Source organism: Rhinoderma darwinii (genome assembly GCF_050947455.1).
Source record: "Rhinoderma darwinii isolate aRhiDar2 chromosome 5 unlocalized genomic scaffold, aRhiDar2.hap1 SUPER_5_unloc_42, whole genome shotgun sequence".
Taxonomy (NCBI): Eukaryota; Metazoa; Chordata; class Amphibia; order Anura; family Rhinodermatidae; genus Rhinoderma; species Rhinoderma darwinii.
The window spans coordinates 229624-244748 of NW_027461801.1; the positions used below are offsets into that span (position 1 = coordinate 229624).

The 15125-nt window shown below is 48.0% G+C and overlaps 10 non-coding genes across 10 annotated transcripts; all 10 read left to right on the plus strand.

Moving 5' to 3' along the window:
- The first annotated feature begins 582 nt into the window (after window positions 1-582).
- LOC142693077 (U2 spliceosomal RNA) lies at window positions 583-773 on the plus strand. The gene has a single exon (XR_012861454.1). It is a non-coding gene; the product is annotated as a U2 spliceosomal RNA (small nuclear RNA).
- Window positions 774-2057: 1284 nt separating this feature from the next.
- On the plus strand, window positions 2058-2248 carry LOC142693078 (U2 spliceosomal RNA). Its single transcript, XR_012861455.1, has one exon. It is a non-coding gene; the product is annotated as a U2 spliceosomal RNA (small nuclear RNA).
- A 1300-nt stretch (window positions 2249-3548) lies between these two features.
- LOC142693079 (U2 spliceosomal RNA) lies at window positions 3549-3739 on the plus strand. Its single transcript, XR_012861456.1, has one exon. It is a non-coding gene; the product is annotated as a U2 spliceosomal RNA (small nuclear RNA).
- Window positions 3740-5027: 1288 nt separating this feature from the next.
- LOC142693080 (U2 spliceosomal RNA) lies at window positions 5028-5218 on the plus strand. The gene has a single exon (XR_012861457.1). It is a non-coding gene; the product is annotated as a U2 spliceosomal RNA (small nuclear RNA).
- A 1268-nt stretch (window positions 5219-6486) lies between these two features.
- On the plus strand, window positions 6487-6677 carry LOC142693082 (U2 spliceosomal RNA). The gene has a single exon (XR_012861458.1). It is a non-coding gene; the product is annotated as a U2 spliceosomal RNA (small nuclear RNA).
- Window positions 6678-7949: 1272 nt separating this feature from the next.
- Window positions 7950-8140, plus strand: LOC142693083 (U2 spliceosomal RNA). Its single transcript, XR_012861459.1, has one exon. It is a non-coding gene; the product is annotated as a U2 spliceosomal RNA (small nuclear RNA).
- Window positions 8141-9436: 1296 nt separating this feature from the next.
- On the plus strand, window positions 9437-9627 carry LOC142693084 (U2 spliceosomal RNA). The gene has a single exon (XR_012861460.1). It is a non-coding gene; the product is annotated as a U2 spliceosomal RNA (small nuclear RNA).
- Window positions 9628-10903: 1276 nt separating this feature from the next.
- Window positions 10904-11094, plus strand: LOC142693086 (U2 spliceosomal RNA). Its single transcript, XR_012861462.1, has one exon. It is a non-coding gene; the product is annotated as a U2 spliceosomal RNA (small nuclear RNA).
- Window positions 11095-12378: 1284 nt separating this feature from the next.
- Window positions 12379-12569, plus strand: LOC142693087 (U2 spliceosomal RNA). The gene has a single exon (XR_012861463.1). It is a non-coding gene; the product is annotated as a U2 spliceosomal RNA (small nuclear RNA).
- Window positions 12570-13853: 1284 nt separating this feature from the next.
- Window positions 13854-14044, plus strand: LOC142693088 (U2 spliceosomal RNA). The gene has a single exon (XR_012861464.1). It is a non-coding gene; the product is annotated as a U2 spliceosomal RNA (small nuclear RNA).
- Window positions 14045-15125: the final 1081 nt, after the last annotated feature.

A 15125-nucleotide genomic window follows, 5' to 3' on the forward strand; every position in this document is an offset into this window, starting at 1 on the left:
TAGCTGTGCAAAAAAAAGACAGCCTGGCGGCCGGCTGTTGCAGTGTTGCCCTCTCAGGCAACACTGAGTGACTGACTGAGCCTCACCGTCTTATATAAAGTTCAGACGGAACTTTGCACGTGTCATAGTGGAGCCCTCAGGATTCCAGAGCCAGCTTTCTGACATCATAATGGGGCCTCAGAGATAAAAGCCTGGGCCCAGGCAGTGTTGGTCAGTGCTGCTCAGCAGGCAGCACTGGACTGGACTGGATTACAGCTGATACAAGGTGTGAAGGAACAAGGGGTGGCTGTGGGCATGCACTTGCTGCCGCTGCCAGTGTTTATCTGCATGGCAGCAGGGCATTTGGGCGTTGCCAGGAAGGCGTTTTTATGTAGATTCCTCCTCTTTCAGCACTGCATTGTGGTGCAAGCAAAAGAAGCAAATCCTGTCTGGCTTCCTCTCCGGCCTTTATTCACCTCCCGTGTAGCTGTGAGTGTGTGAGCCTGCAGGGCCCCATGGAATTGCCTAGAAGTAGGCTGAATCGCTGCAAGGGCTGAACAGCAGTATCGGGCAGGCTCGGGCAACGCGCGGCCCGTTCGGGTTATCGCTTCTCGGCCTTTTGGCTAAGATCAAGTGTAGTATCTGTTCTTATCAGTTTAATATCTGATACGTCCCCTATCTGGGGACCATATATTAAATGGATTTTTAGAACAGGGAGATGGAAATAGAGCTTGCTCTGTCCACTCCACGCATTGACCTGGTATTGCAGTATTTCCAGGACCGGTGCACCCTTTCCTTATGTGTTGACTAAAAGCAGATTCCAAAAGTGTTTTTTGTCTTTGCTATTGTTTCTGTCTTTCTGAAGGGATCTCCCCTTTTAATCCCATTATTTCAACACCTGTTGGACAATGCATGAGTGATAATGAGCTCATTGATTAAATGCAATTAATGAATAGATTGCCACCTCTTGTTGTGTGTCGTCTGTGTTTCTGTGTTTCCGGCATTTCACATTGGAACACCTCATTCACCTTCCTTGTCTTCTCTCCGCCCTCCCTTTTAGGTAAGTTAAAGAGCTGCACCTGAGCCAGCCACTGATTGATTGATTGATTGATTGATTGATTGATTGATTGATTGATTGATGCAGCACAACAGTCAAATAGTGGAGTGGAGTAGGGGAACAGCAAACAGCCAATAAAGCAGCCCGCCCGCTCGCCTGCCCGCCACAATGGACCTACCTGTGTACACTAGATGGATGTGATGGAATGTACTGTCGTCCCTACATTTCAAGAAGAAGTAAGAATTGCAGTTGCAACAAAGCCTTGCTTGCCTACAAAGAGAGCAGCAATTTGGATTTGTTACTATGTTACCTAGAAGAATAACAAACTGTGCAAGGATGGAGGTTGTAGGAGCAAGGAGAAGTTGTCTGTAAAGTTGGTGGATGCCTATTTTCCATTTTGCAGTCCCTTGTCTCCCTCTTGTGGCCTCCTGGAGGCAACTAGCTGTGCAAAAAAAAGACAGCCTGGCGGCCGGCTGTTGCAGTGTTGCCCTCTCAGGCAACACTGAGTGACTGACTGAGCCTCACCGTCTTATATAAAGTTCAGACGGAACTTTGCACGTGTCATAGTGGAGCCCTCAGGATTCCAGAGCCAGCTTTCTGACATCATAATGGGGCCTCAGAGATAAAAGCCTGGGCCCAGGCAGTGTTGGTCAGTGCTGCTCAGCAGGCAGCACTGGACTGGACTGGATTACAGCTGATACAAGGTGTGAAGGAACAAGGGGTGGCTGTGGGCATGCACTTGCTGCCGCTGCCAGTGTTTATCTGCATGGCAGCAGGGCATTTGGGCGTTGCCAGGAAGGCGTTTTTATGTAGATTCCTCCTCTTTCAGCACTGCATTGTGGTGCAAGCAAAAGAAGCAAATCCTGTCTGGCTTCCTCTCCGGCCTTTATTCACCTCCCGTGTAGCTGTGAGTGTGTGAGCCTGCAGGGCCCCATGGAATTGCCTAGAAGTAGGCTGAATCGCTGCAAGGGCTGAACAGCAGTATCGGGCAGGCTCGGGCAACGTGCGGCCCGTTCGGGTTATCGCTTCTCGGCCTTTTGGCTAAGATCAAGTGTAGTATCTGTTCTTATCAGTTTAATATCTGATACGTCCCCTATCTGGGGACCATATATTAAATGGATTTTTAGAACAGGGAGATGGAAATAGAGCTTGCTCTGTCCACTCCACGCATTGACCTGGTATTGCAGTATTTCCAGGACCGGTGCACCCTTTCCTTATGTGTTGACTAAAAGCAGATTCCAAAAGTGTTTTTTGTCTTTGCTATTGTTTCTGTCTTTCTGAAGGGATCTCCCCTTTTAATCCCATTATTTCAACACCTGTTGGACAATGCATGAGTGATAATGAGCTCATTGATTAAATGCAATTAATGAATAGATTGCCACCTCTTGTTGTGTGTCGTCTGTGTTTCTGTGTTTCCGGCATTTCACATTGGAACACCTCATTCACCTTCCTTGTCTTCTCTCCGCCCTCCCTTTTAGGTAAGTTAAAGAGCTGCACCTGAGCCAGCCACTGATTGATTGATTGATTGATTGATTGATTGATTGATTGATTGATTGATTGATTGATTGATTGATGCAGCACAACAGTCAAATAGTGGAGTGGAGTAGGGGAACAGCAAACAGCCAATAAAGCAGCCCGCCCGCTCGCCTGCCCGCCACAATGGACCTACCTGTGTACACTAGATGGATGTGATGGAATGTACTGTCGTCCCTACATTTCAAGAAGAAGTAAGAATTGCAGTTGCAACAAAGCCTTGCTTGCCTACAAAGAGAGCAGCAATTTGGATTTGTTACTATGTTACCTAGAAGAATAACAAACTGTGCAAGGATGGAGGTTGTAGGAGCAAGGAGAAGTTGTCTGTAAAGTTGGTGGATGCCTATTTTCCATTTTGCAGTCCCTTGTCTCCCTCTTGTGGCCTCCTGGAGGCAACTAGCTGTGCAAAAAAAAGACAGCCTGGCGGCCGGCTGTTGCAGTGTTGCCCTCTCAGGCAACACTGAGTGACTGACTGAGCCTCACCGTCTTATATAAAGTTCAGACGGAACTTTGCACGTGTCATAGTGGAGCCCTCAGGATTCCAGAGCCAGCTTTCTGACATCATAATGGGGCCTCAGAGATAAAAGCCTGGGCCCAGGCAGTGTTGGTCAGTGCTGCTCAGCAGGCAGCACTGGACTGGACTGGATTACAGCTGATACAAGGTGTGAAGGAACAAGGGGTGGCTGTGGGCATGCACTTGCTGCCGCTGCCAGTGTTTATCTGCATGGCAGCAGGGCATTTGGGCGTTGCCAGGAAGGCGTTTTTATGTAGATTCCTCCTCTTTCAGCACTGCATTATGGTGCAAGCAAAAGAAGCAAATCCTGTCTGGCTTCCTCTCCGGCCTTTATTCACCTCCCGTGTAGCTGTGAGTGTGTGAGCCTGCAGGGCCCCATGGAATTGCCTAGAAGTAGGCTGAATCGCTGCAAGGGCTGAACAGCAGTATCGGGCAGGCTCGGGCAACGCGCGGCCCGTTCGGGTTATCGCTTCTCGGCCTTTTGGCTAAGATCAAGTGTAGTATCTGTTCTTATCAGTTTAATATCTGATACGTCCCCTATCTGGGGACCATATATTAAATGGATTTTTAGAACAGGGAGATGGAAATAGAGCTTGCTCTGTCCACTCCACGCATTGACCTGGTATTGCAGTATTTCCAGGACCGGTGCACCCTTTCCTTATGTGTTGACTAAAAGCAGATTCCAAAAGTGTTTTTTGTCTTTGCTATTGTTTCTGTCTTTCTGAAGGGATCTCCCCTTTTAATCCCATTATTTCAACACCTGTTGGACAATGCATGAGTGATAATGAGCTCATTGATTAAATGCAATTAATGAATAGATTGCCACCTCTTGTTGTGTGTCGTCTGTGTTTCTGTGTTTCCGGCATTTCACATTGGAACACCTCATTCACCTTCCTTGTCTTCTCTCCGCCCTCCCTTTTAGGTAAGTTAAAGAGCTGCACCTGAGCCAGCCACTGATTGATTGATTGATTGATTGATTGATTGATTGATTGATTGATTGATTGATGCAGCACAACAGTCAAATAGTGGAGTGGAGTAGGGGAACAGCAAACAGCCAATAAAGCAGCCCGCCCGCTCGCCTGCCCGCCACAATGGACCTACCTGTGTACACTAGATGGATGTGATGGAATGTACTGTCGTCCCTACATTTCAAGAAGAAGTAAGAATTGCAGTTGCAACAAAGCCTTGCTTGCCTACAAAGAGAGCAGCAATTTGGATTTGTTACTATGTTACCTAGAAGAATAACAAACTGTGCAAGGATGGAGGTTGTAGGAGCAAGGAGAAGTTGTCTGTAAAGTTGGTGGATGCCTATTTTCCATTTTGCAGTCCCTTGTCTCCCTCTTGTGGCCTCCTGGAGGCAACTAGCTGTGCAAAAAAAAGACAGCCTGGCGGCCGGCTGTTGCAGTGTTGCCCTCTCAGGCAACACTGAGTGACTGACTGAGCCTCACCGTCTTATATAAAGTTCAGACGGAACTTTGCACGTGTCATAGTGGAGCCCTCAGGATTCCAGAGCCAGCTTTCTGACATCATAATGGGGCCTCAGAGATAAAAGCCTGGGCCCAGGCAGTGTTGGTCAGTGCTGCTCAGCAGGCAGCACTGGACTGGACTGGATTACAGCTGATACAAGGTGTGAAGGAACAAGGGGTGGCTGTGGGCATGCACTTGCTGCCGCTGCCAGTGTTTATCTGCATGGCAGCAGGGCATTTGGGCGTTGCCAGGAAGGCGTTTTTATGTAGATTCCTCCTCTTTCAGCACTGCATTGTGGTGCAAGCAAAATAAGCAAATCCTGTCTGGCTTCCTCTCCGGCCTTTATTCACCTCCCGTGTAGCTGTGAGTGTGTGAGCCTGCAGGGCCCCATGGAATTGCCTAGAAGTAGGCTGAATCGCTGCAAGGGCTGAACAGCAGTATCGGGCAGGCTCGGGCAACGCGCGGCCCGTTCGGGTTATCGCTTCTCGGCCTTTTGGCTAAGATCAAGTGTAGTATCTGTTCTTATCAGTTTAATATCTGATACGTCCCCTATCTGGGGACCATATATTAAATGGATTTTTAGAACAGGGAGATGGAAATAGAGCTTGCTCTGTCCACTCCACGCATTGACCTGGTATTGCAGTATTTCCAGGACCGGTGCACCCTTTCCTTATGTGTTGACTAAAAGCAGATTCCAAAAGTGTTTTTTGTCTTTGCTATTGTTTCTGTCTTTCTGAAGGGATCTCCCCTTTTAATCCCATTATTTCAACACCTGTTGGACAATGCATGAGTGATAATGAGCTCATTGATTAAATGCAATTAATGAATAGATTGCCACCTCTTGTTGTGTGTCGTCTGTGTTTCTGTGTTTCCGGCATTTCACATTGGAACACCTCATTCACCTTCCTTGTCTTCTCTCCGCCCTCCCTTTTAGGTAAGTTAAAGAGCTGCACCTGAGCCAGCCACTGATTGATTGATTGATTGATTGATTGATTGATGCAGCACAACAGTCAAATAGTGGAGTGGAGTAGGGGAACAGCAAACAGCCAATAAAGCAGCCCGCCCGCTCGCCTGCCCGCCACAATGGACCTACCTGTGTACACTAGATGGATGTGATGGAATGTACTGTCGTCCCTACATTTCAAGAAGAAGTAAGAATTGCAGTTGCAACAAAGCCTTGCTTGCCTACAAAGAGAGCAGCAATTTGGATTTGTTACTATGTTACCTAGAAGAATAACAAACTGTGCAAGGATGGAGGTTGTAGGAGCAAGGAGAAGTTGTCTGTAAAGTTGGTGGATGCCTATTTTCCATTTTGCAGTCCCTTGTCTCCCTCTTGTGGCCTCCTGGAGGCAACTAGCTGTGCAAAAAAAAGACAGCCTGGCGGCCGGCTGTTGCAGTGTTGCCCTCTCAGGCAACACTGAGTGACTGACTGAGCCTCACCGTCTTATATAAAGTTCAGACGGAACTTTGCACGTGTCATAGTGGAGCCCTCAGGATTCCAGAGCCAGCTTTCTGACATCATAATGGGGCCTCAGAGATAAAAGCCTGGGCCCAGGCAGTGTTGGTCAGTGCTGCTCAGCAGGCAGCACTGGACTGGACTGGATTACAGCTGATACAAGGTGTGAAGGAACAAGGGGTGGCTGTGGGCATGCACTTGCTGCCGCTGCCAGTGTTTATCTGCATGGCAGCAGGGCATTTGGGCGTTGCCAGGAAGGCGTTTTTATGTAGATTCCTCCTCTTTCAGCACTGCATTGTGGTGCAAGCAAAAGAAGCAAATCCTGTCTGGCTTCCTCTCCGGCCTTTATTCACCTCCCGTGTAGCTGTGAGTGTGTGAGCCTGCAGGGCCCCATGGAATTGCCTAGAAGTAGGCTGAATCGCTGCAAGGGCTGAACAGCAGTATCGGGCAGGCTCGGGCAACGCGCGGCCCGTTCGGGTTATCGCTTCTCGGCCTTTTGGCTAAGATCAAGTGTAGTATCTGTTCTTATCAGTTTAATATCTGATACGTCCCCTATCTGGGGACCATATATTAAATGGATTTTTAGAACAGGGAGATGGAAATAGAGCTTGCTCTGTCCACTCCACGCATTGACCTGGTATTGCAGTATTTCCAGGACCGGTGCACCCTTTCCTTATGTGTTGACTAAAAGCAGATTCCAAAAGTGTTTTTTGTCTTTGCTATTGTTTCTGTCTTTCTGAAGGGATCTCCCCTTTTAATCCCATTATTTCAACACCTGTTGGACAATGCATGAGTGATAATGAGCTCATTGATTAAATGCAATTAATGAATAGATTGCCACCTCTTGTTGTGTGTCGTCTGTGTTTCTGTGTTTCCGGCATTTCACATTGGAACACCTCATTCACCTTCCTTGTCTTCTCTCCGCCCTCCCTTTTAGGTAAGTTAAAGAGCTGCACCTGAGCCAGCCACTGATTGATTGATTGATTGATTGATTGATTGATTGATGCAGCACAACAGTCAAATAGTGGAGTGGAGTAGGGGAACAGCAAACAGCCAATAAAGCAGCCCGCCCGCTCGCCTGCCCGCCACAATGGACCTACCTGTGTACACTAGATGGATGTGATGGAATGTACTGTCGTCCCTACATTTCAAGAAGAAGTAAGAATTGCAGTTGCAACAAAGCCTTGCTTGCCTACAAAGAGAGCAGCAATTTGGATTTGTTACTATGTTACCTAGAAGAATAACAAACTGTGCAAGGATGGAGGTTGTAGGAGCAAGGAGAAGTTGTCTGTAAAGTTGGTGGATGCCTATTTTCCATTTTGCAGTCCCTTGTCTCCCTCTTGTGGCCTCCTGGAGGCAACTAGCTGTGCAAAAAAAAGACAGCCTGGCGGCCGGCTGTTGCAGTGTTGCCCTCTCAGGCAACACTGAGTGACTGACTGAGCCTCACCGTCTTATATAAAGTTCAGACGGAACTTTGCACGTGTCATAGTGGAGCCCTCAGGATTCCAGAGCCAGCTTTCTGACATCATAATGGGGCCTCAGAGATAAAAGCCTGGGCCCAGGCAGTGTTGGTCAGTGCTGCTCAGCAGGCAGCACTGGACTGGACTGGATTACAGCTGATACAAGGTGTGAAGGAACAAGGGGTGGCTGTGGGCATGCACTTGCTGCCGCTGCCAGTGTTTATCTGCATGGCAGCAGGGCATTTGGGCGTTGCCAGGAAGGCGTTTTTATGTAGATTCCTCCTCTTTCAGCACTGCATTGTGGTGTAAGCAAAAGAAGCAAATCCTGTCTGGCTTCCTCTCCGGCCTTTATTCACCTCCCGTGTAGCTGTGAGTGTGTGAGCCTGCAGGGCCCCATGGAATTGCCTAGAAGTAGGCTGAATCGCTGCAAGGGCTGAACAGCAGTATCGGGCAGGCTCGGGCAACGCGCGGCCCGTTCGGGTTATCGCTTCTCGGCCTTTTGGCTAAGATCAAGTGTAGTATCTGTTCTTATCAGTTTAATATCTGATACGTCCCCTATCTGGGGACCATATATTAAATGGATTTTTAGAACAGGGAGATGGAAATAGAGCTTGCTCTGTCCACTCCACGCATTGACCTGGTATTGCAGTATTTCCAGGACCGGTGCACCCTTTCCTTATGTGTTGACTAAAAGCAGATTCCAAAAGTGTTTTTTGTCTTTGCTATTGTTTCTGTCTTTCTGAAGGGATCTCCCCTTTTAATCCCATTATTTCAACACCTGTTGGACAATGCATGAGTGATAATGAGCTCATTGATTAAATGCAATTAATGAATAGATTGCCACCTCTTGTTGTGTGTCGTCTGTGTTTCTGTGTTTCCGGCATTTCACATTGGAACACCTCATTCACCTTCCTTGTCTTCTCTCCGCCCTCCCTTTTAGGTAAGTTAAAGAGCTGCACCTGAGCCAGCCACTGATTGATTGATTGATTGATTGATTGATTGATTGATTGATTGATTGATTGATTGATTGATGCAGCACAACAGTCAAATAGTGGAGTGGAGTAGGGGAACAGCAAACAGCCAATAAAGCAGCCCGCCCGCTCGCCTGCCCGCCACAATGGACCTACCTGTGTACACTAGATGGATGTGATGGAATGTACTGTCGTCCCTACATTTCAAGAAGAAGTAAGAATTGCAGTTGCAACAAAGCCTTGCTTGCCTACAAAGAGAGCAGCAATTTGGATTTGTTACTATGTTACCTAGAAGAATAACAAACTGTGCAAGGATGGAGGTTGTAGGAGCAAGGAGAAGTTGTCTGTAAAGTTGGTGGATGCCTATTTTCCATTTTGCAGTCCCTTGTCTCCCTCTTGTGGCCTCCTGGAGGCAACTAGCTGTGCAAAAAAAAGACAGCCTGGCGGCCGGCTGTTGCAGTGTTGCCCTCTCAGGCAACACTGAGTGACTGACTGAGCCTCACCGTCTTATATAAAGTTCAGACGGAACTTTGCACGTGTCATAGTGGAGCCCTCAGGATTCCAGAGCCAGCTTTCTGACATCATAATGGGGCCTCAGAGATAAAAGCCTGGGCCCAGGCAGTGTTGGTCAGTGCTGCTCAGCAGGCAGCACTGGACTGGACTGGATTACAGCTGATACAAGGTGTGAAGGAACAAGGGGTGGCTGTGGGCATGCACTTGCTGCCGCTGCCAGTGTTTATCTGCATGGCAGCAGGGCATTTGGGCGTTGCCAGGAAGGCGTTTTTATGTAGATTCCTCCTCTTTCAGCACTGCATTGTGGTGCAAGCAAAAGAAGCAAATCCTGTCTGGCTTCCTCTCCGGCCTTTATTCACCTCCCGTGTAGCTGTGAGTGTGTGAGCCTGCAGGGCCCCATGGAATTGCCTAGAAGTAAGCTGAATCGCTGCAAGGGCTGAACAGCAGTATCGGGCAGGCTCGGGCAACGCGCGGCCCGTTCGGGTTATCGCTTCTCGGCCTTTTGGCTAAGATCAAGTGTAGTATCTGTTCTTATCAGTTTAATATCTGATACGTCCCCTATCTGGGGACCATATATTAAATGGATTTTTAGAACAGGGAGATGGAAATAGAGCTTGCTCTGTCCACTCCACGCATTGACCTGGTATTGCAGTATTTCCAGGACCGGTGCACCCTTTCCTTATGTGTTGACTAAAAGCAGATTCCAAAAGTGTTTTTTGTCTTTGCTATTGTTTCTGTCTTTCTGAAGGGATCTCCCCTTTTAATCCCATTATTTCAACACCTGTTGGACAATGCATGAGTGATAATGAGCTCATTGATTAAATGCAATTAATGAATAGATTGCCACCTCTTGTTGTGTGTCGTCTGTGTTTCTGTGTTTCCGGCATTTCACATTGGAACACCTCATTCACCTTCCTTGTCTTCTCTCCGCCCTCCCTTTTAGGTAAGTTAAAGAGCTGCACCTGAGCCAGCCACTGATTGATTGATTGATTGATTGATTGATTGATTGATTGATGCAGCACAACAGTCAAATAGTGGAGTGGAGTAGGGGAACAGCAAACAGCCAATAAAGCAGCCCGCCCGCTCGCCTGCCCGCCACAATGGACCTACCTGTGTACACTAGATGGATGTGATGGAATGTACTGTCGTCCCTACATTTCAAGAAGAAGTAAGAATTGCAGTTGCAACAAAGCCTTGCTTGCCTACAAAGAGAGCAGCAATTTGGATTTGTTACTATGTTACCTAGAAGAATAACAAACTGTGCAAGGATGGAGGTTGTAGGAGCAAGGAGAAGTTGTCTGTAAAGTTGGTGGATGCCTATTTTCCATTTTGCAGTCCCTTGTCTCCCTCTTGTGGCCTCCTGGAGGCAACTAGCTGTGCAAAAAAAAGACAGCCTGGCGGCCGGCTGTTGCAGTGTTGCCCTCTCAGGCAACACTGAGTGACTGACTGAGCCTCACCGTCTTATATAAAGTTCAGACGGAACTTTGCACGTGTCATAGTGGAGCCCTCAGGATTCCAGAGCCAGCTTTCTGACATCATAATGGGGCCTCAGAGATAAAAGCCTGGGCCCAGGCAGTGTTGGTCAGTGCTGCTCAGCAGGCAGCACTGGACTGGACTGGATTACAGCTGATACAAGGTGTGAAGGAACAAGGGGTGGCTGTGGGCATGCACTTGCTGCCGCTGCCAGTGTTTATCTGCATGGCAGCAGGGCATTTGGGCGTTGCCAGGAAGGCGTTTTTATGTAGATTCCTCCTCTTTCAGCACTGCATTGTGGTGCAAGCAAAAGAAGCAAATCCTGTCTGGCTTCCTCTCCGGCCTTTATTCACCTCCCGTGTAGCTGTGAGTGTGTGAGCCTGCAGGGCCCCATGGAATTGCCTAGAAGTAGGCTGAATCGCTGCAAGGGCTGAACAGCAGTATCGGGCAGGCTCGGGCAACGCGCGGCCCGTTCGGGTTATCGCTTCTCGGCCTTTTGGCTAAGATCAAGTGTAGTATCTGTTCTTATCAGTTTAATATCTGATACGTCCCCTATCTGGGGACCATATATTAAATGGATTTTTAGAACAGGGAGATGGAAATAGAGCTTGCTCTGTCCACTCCACGCATTGACCTGGTATTGCAGTATTTCCAGGACCGGTGCACCCTTTCCTTATGTGTTGACTAAAAGCAGATTCCAAAAGTGTTTTTTGTCTTTGCTATTGTTTCTGTCTTTCTGAAGGGATCTCCCCTTTTAATCCCATTATTTCAACACCTGTTGGACAATGCATGAGTGATAATGAGCTCATTGATTAAATGCAATTAATGAATAGATTGCCACCTCTTGTTGTGTGTCGTCTGTGTTTCTGTGTTTCCGGCATTTCACATTGGAACACCTCATTCACCTTCCTTGTCTTCTCTCCGCCCTCCCTTTTAGGTAAGTTAAAGAGCTGCACCTGAGCCAGCCACTGATTGATTGATTGATTGATTGATTGATTGATTGATTGATTGATTGATGCAGCACAACAGTCAAATAGTGGAGTGGAGTAGGGGAACAGCAAACAGCCAATAAAGCAGCCCGCCCGCTCGCCTGCCCGCCACAATGGACCTACCTGTGTACACTAGATGGATGTGATGGAATGTACTGTCGTCCCTACATTTCAAGAAGAAGTAAGAATTGCAGTTGCAACAAAGCCTTGCTTGCCTACAAAGAGAGCAGCAATTTGGATTTGTTACTATGTTACCTAGAAGAATAACAAACTGTGCAAGGATGGAGGTTGTAGGAGCAAGGAGAAGTTGTCTGTAAAGTTGGTGGATGCCTATTTTCCATTTTGCAGTCCCTTGTCTCCCTCTTGTGGCCTCCTGGAGGCAACTAGCTGTGCAAAAAAAAGACAGCCTGGCGGCCGGCTGTTGCAGTGTTGCCCTCTCAGGCAACACTGAGTGACTGACTGAGCCTCACCGTCTTATATAAAGTTCAGACGGAACTTTGCACGTGTCATAGTGGAGCCCTCAGGATTCCAGAGCCAGCTTTCTGACATCATAATGGGGCCTCAGAGATAAAAGCCTGGGCCCAGGCAGTGTTGGTCAGTGCTGCTCAGCAGGCAGCACTGGACTGGACTGGATTACAGCTGATACAAGGTGTGAAGGAACAAGGGGTGGCTGTGGGCATGCACTTGCTGCCGCTGCCAGTGTTTATCTGCATGGCAGCAGGGCATTTGGGCGTTGCCAGGAAGGCGTTTTTATGTAGATTCCTCCTCTTTCAGCACTGCATTGTGGTGCAAGCAAAAGAAGTAAATCCTGTCTGGCTTCCTCTCCGGCCTTTATTCACCTCCCGTGTAGCTGTGAGTGTGTGAGCCTGCAGGGCCCCATGGAATTGCCTAGAAGTAGGCTGAATCGCTGCAAGGGCTGAACAGCAGTATCGGGCAGGCTCGGGCAACGCGCGGCCCGTTCGGGTTATCGCTTCTCGGCCTTTTGGCTAAGATCAAGTGTAGTATCTGTTCTTATCAGTTTAATATCTGATACGTCCCCTATCTGGGGACCATATATTAAATGGATTTTTAGAACAGGGAGATGGAAATAGAGCTTGCTCTGTCCACTCCACGCATTGACCTGGTATTGCAGTATTTCCAGGACCGGTGCACCCTTTCCTTATGTGTTGACTAAAAGCAGATTCCAAAAGTGTTTTTTGTCTTTGCTATTGTTTCTGTCTTTCTGAAGGGATCTCCCCTTTTAATCCCATTATTTCAACACCTGTTGGACAATGCATGAGTGATAATGAGCTCATTGATTAAATGCAATTAATGAATAGATTGCCACCTCTTGTTGTGTGTCGTCTGTGTTTCTGTGTTTCCGGCATTTCACATTGGAACACCTCATTCACCTTCCTTGTCTTCTCTCCGCCCTCCCTTTTAGGTAAGTTAAAGAGCTGCACCTGAGCCAGCCACTGATTGATTGATTGATTGATTGATTGATTGATTGATTGATTGATTGATGCAGCACAACAGTCAAATAGTGGAGTGGAGTAGGGGAACAGCAAACAGCCAATAAAGCAGCCCGCCCGCTCGCCTGCCCGCCACAATGGATCTACCTGTGTACACTAGATGGATGTGATGGAATGTACTGTCGTCCCTACATTTCAAGAAGAAGTAAGAATTGCAGTTGCAACAAAGCCTTGCTTGCCTACAAAGAGAGCAGCAATTTGGATTTGTTACTATGTTACCTAGAAGAATAACAAACTGTGCAAGGATGGAGGTTGTAGGAGCAAGGAGAAGTTGTCTGTAAAGTTGGTGGATGCCTATTTTCCATTTTGCAGTCCCTTGTCTCCCTCTTGTGGCCTCCTGGAGGCAACTAGCTGTGCAAAAAAAAGACAGCCTGGCGGCCGGCTGTTGCAGTGTTGCCCTCTCAGGCAACACTGAGTGACTGACTGAGCCTCACCGTCTTATATAAAGTTCAGACGGAACTTTGCACGTGTCATAGTGGAGCCCTCAGGATTCCAGAGCCAGCTTTCTGACATCATAATGGGGCCTCAGAGATAAAAGCCTGGGCCCAGGCAGTGTTGGTCAGTGCTGCTCAGCAGGCAGCACTGGACTGGACTGGATTACAGCTGATACAAGGTGTGAAGGAACAAGGGGTGGCTGTGGGCATGCACTTGCTGCCGCTGCCAGTGTTTATCTGCATGGCAGCAGGGCATTTGGGCGTTGCCAGGAAGGCGTTTTTATGTAGATTCCTCCTCTTTCAGCACTGCATTGTGGTGCAAGCAAAAGAAGCAAATCCTGTCTGGCTTCCTCTCCGGCCTTTATTCACCTCCCGTGTAGCTGTGAGTGTGTGAGCCTGCAGGGCCCCATGGAATTGCCTAGAAGTAGGCTGAATCGCTGCAAGGGCTGAACAGCAGTATCGGGCAGGCTCGGGCAACGCGCGGCCCGTTCGGGTTATCGCTTCTCGGCCTTTTGGCTAAGATCAAGTGTAGTATCTGTTCTTATCAGTTTAATATCTGATACGTCCCCTATCTGGGGACCATATATTAAATGGATTTTTAGAACAGGGAGATGGAAATAGAGCTTGCTCTGTCCACTCCACGCATTGACCTGGTATTGCAGTATTTCCAGGACCGGTGCACCCTTTCCTTATGTGTTGACAAAAAGCAGATTCCAAAAGTGTTTTTTGTCTTTGCTATTGTTTCTGTCTTTCTGAAGGGATCTCCCCTTTTAATCCCATTATTTCAACACCTGTTGGACAATGCATGAGTGATAATGAGCTCATTGATTAAATGCAATTAATGAATAGATTGCCACCTCTTGTTGTGTGTCGTCTGTGTTTCTGTGTTTCCGGCATTTCACATTGGAACACCTCATTCACCTTCCTTGTCTTCTCTCCGCCCTCCCTTTTAGGTAAGTTAAAGAGCTGCACCTGAGCCAGCCACTGATTGATTGATTGATTGATTGATTGATTGATTGATTGATTGATTGATTGATGCAGCACAACAGTCAAATAGTGGAGTGGAGTAGGGGAACAGCAAACAGCCAATAAAGCAGCCCGCCCGCTCGCCTGCCCGCCACAATGGACCTACCTGTGTACACTAGATGGATGTGATGGAATGTACTGTCGTCCCTACATTTCAAGAAGAAGTAAGAATTGCAGTTGCAACAAAGCCTTGCTTGCCTACAAAGAGAGCAGCAATTTGGATTTGTTACTATGTTACCTAGAAGAATAACAAACTGTGCAAGGATGGAGGTTGTAGGAGCAAGGAGAAGTTGTCTGTAAAGTTGGTGGATGCCTATTTTCCATTTTGCAGTCCCTTGTCTCCCTCTTGTGGCCTCCTGGAGGCAACTAGCTGTGCAAAAAAAAGACAGCCTGGCGGCCGGCTGTTGCAGTGTTGCCCTCTCAGGCAACACTGAGTGACTGACTGAGCCTCACCGTCTTATATAAAGTTCAGACGGAACTTTGCACGTGTCATAGTGGAGCCCTCAGGATTCCAGAGCCAGCTTTCTGACATCATAATTGGGCCTCAGAGATAAAAGCCTGGGCCCAGGCAGTGTTGGTCAGTGCTGCTCAGCAGGCAGCACTGGACTGGACTGGATTACAGCTGATACAAGGTGTGAAGGAACAAGGGGTGGCTGTGGGCATGCACTTGCTGCCGCTGCCAGTGTTTATCTGCATGGCAGCAGGGCATTTGGGCGTTGCCAGGAAGGCGTTTTTATGTAGA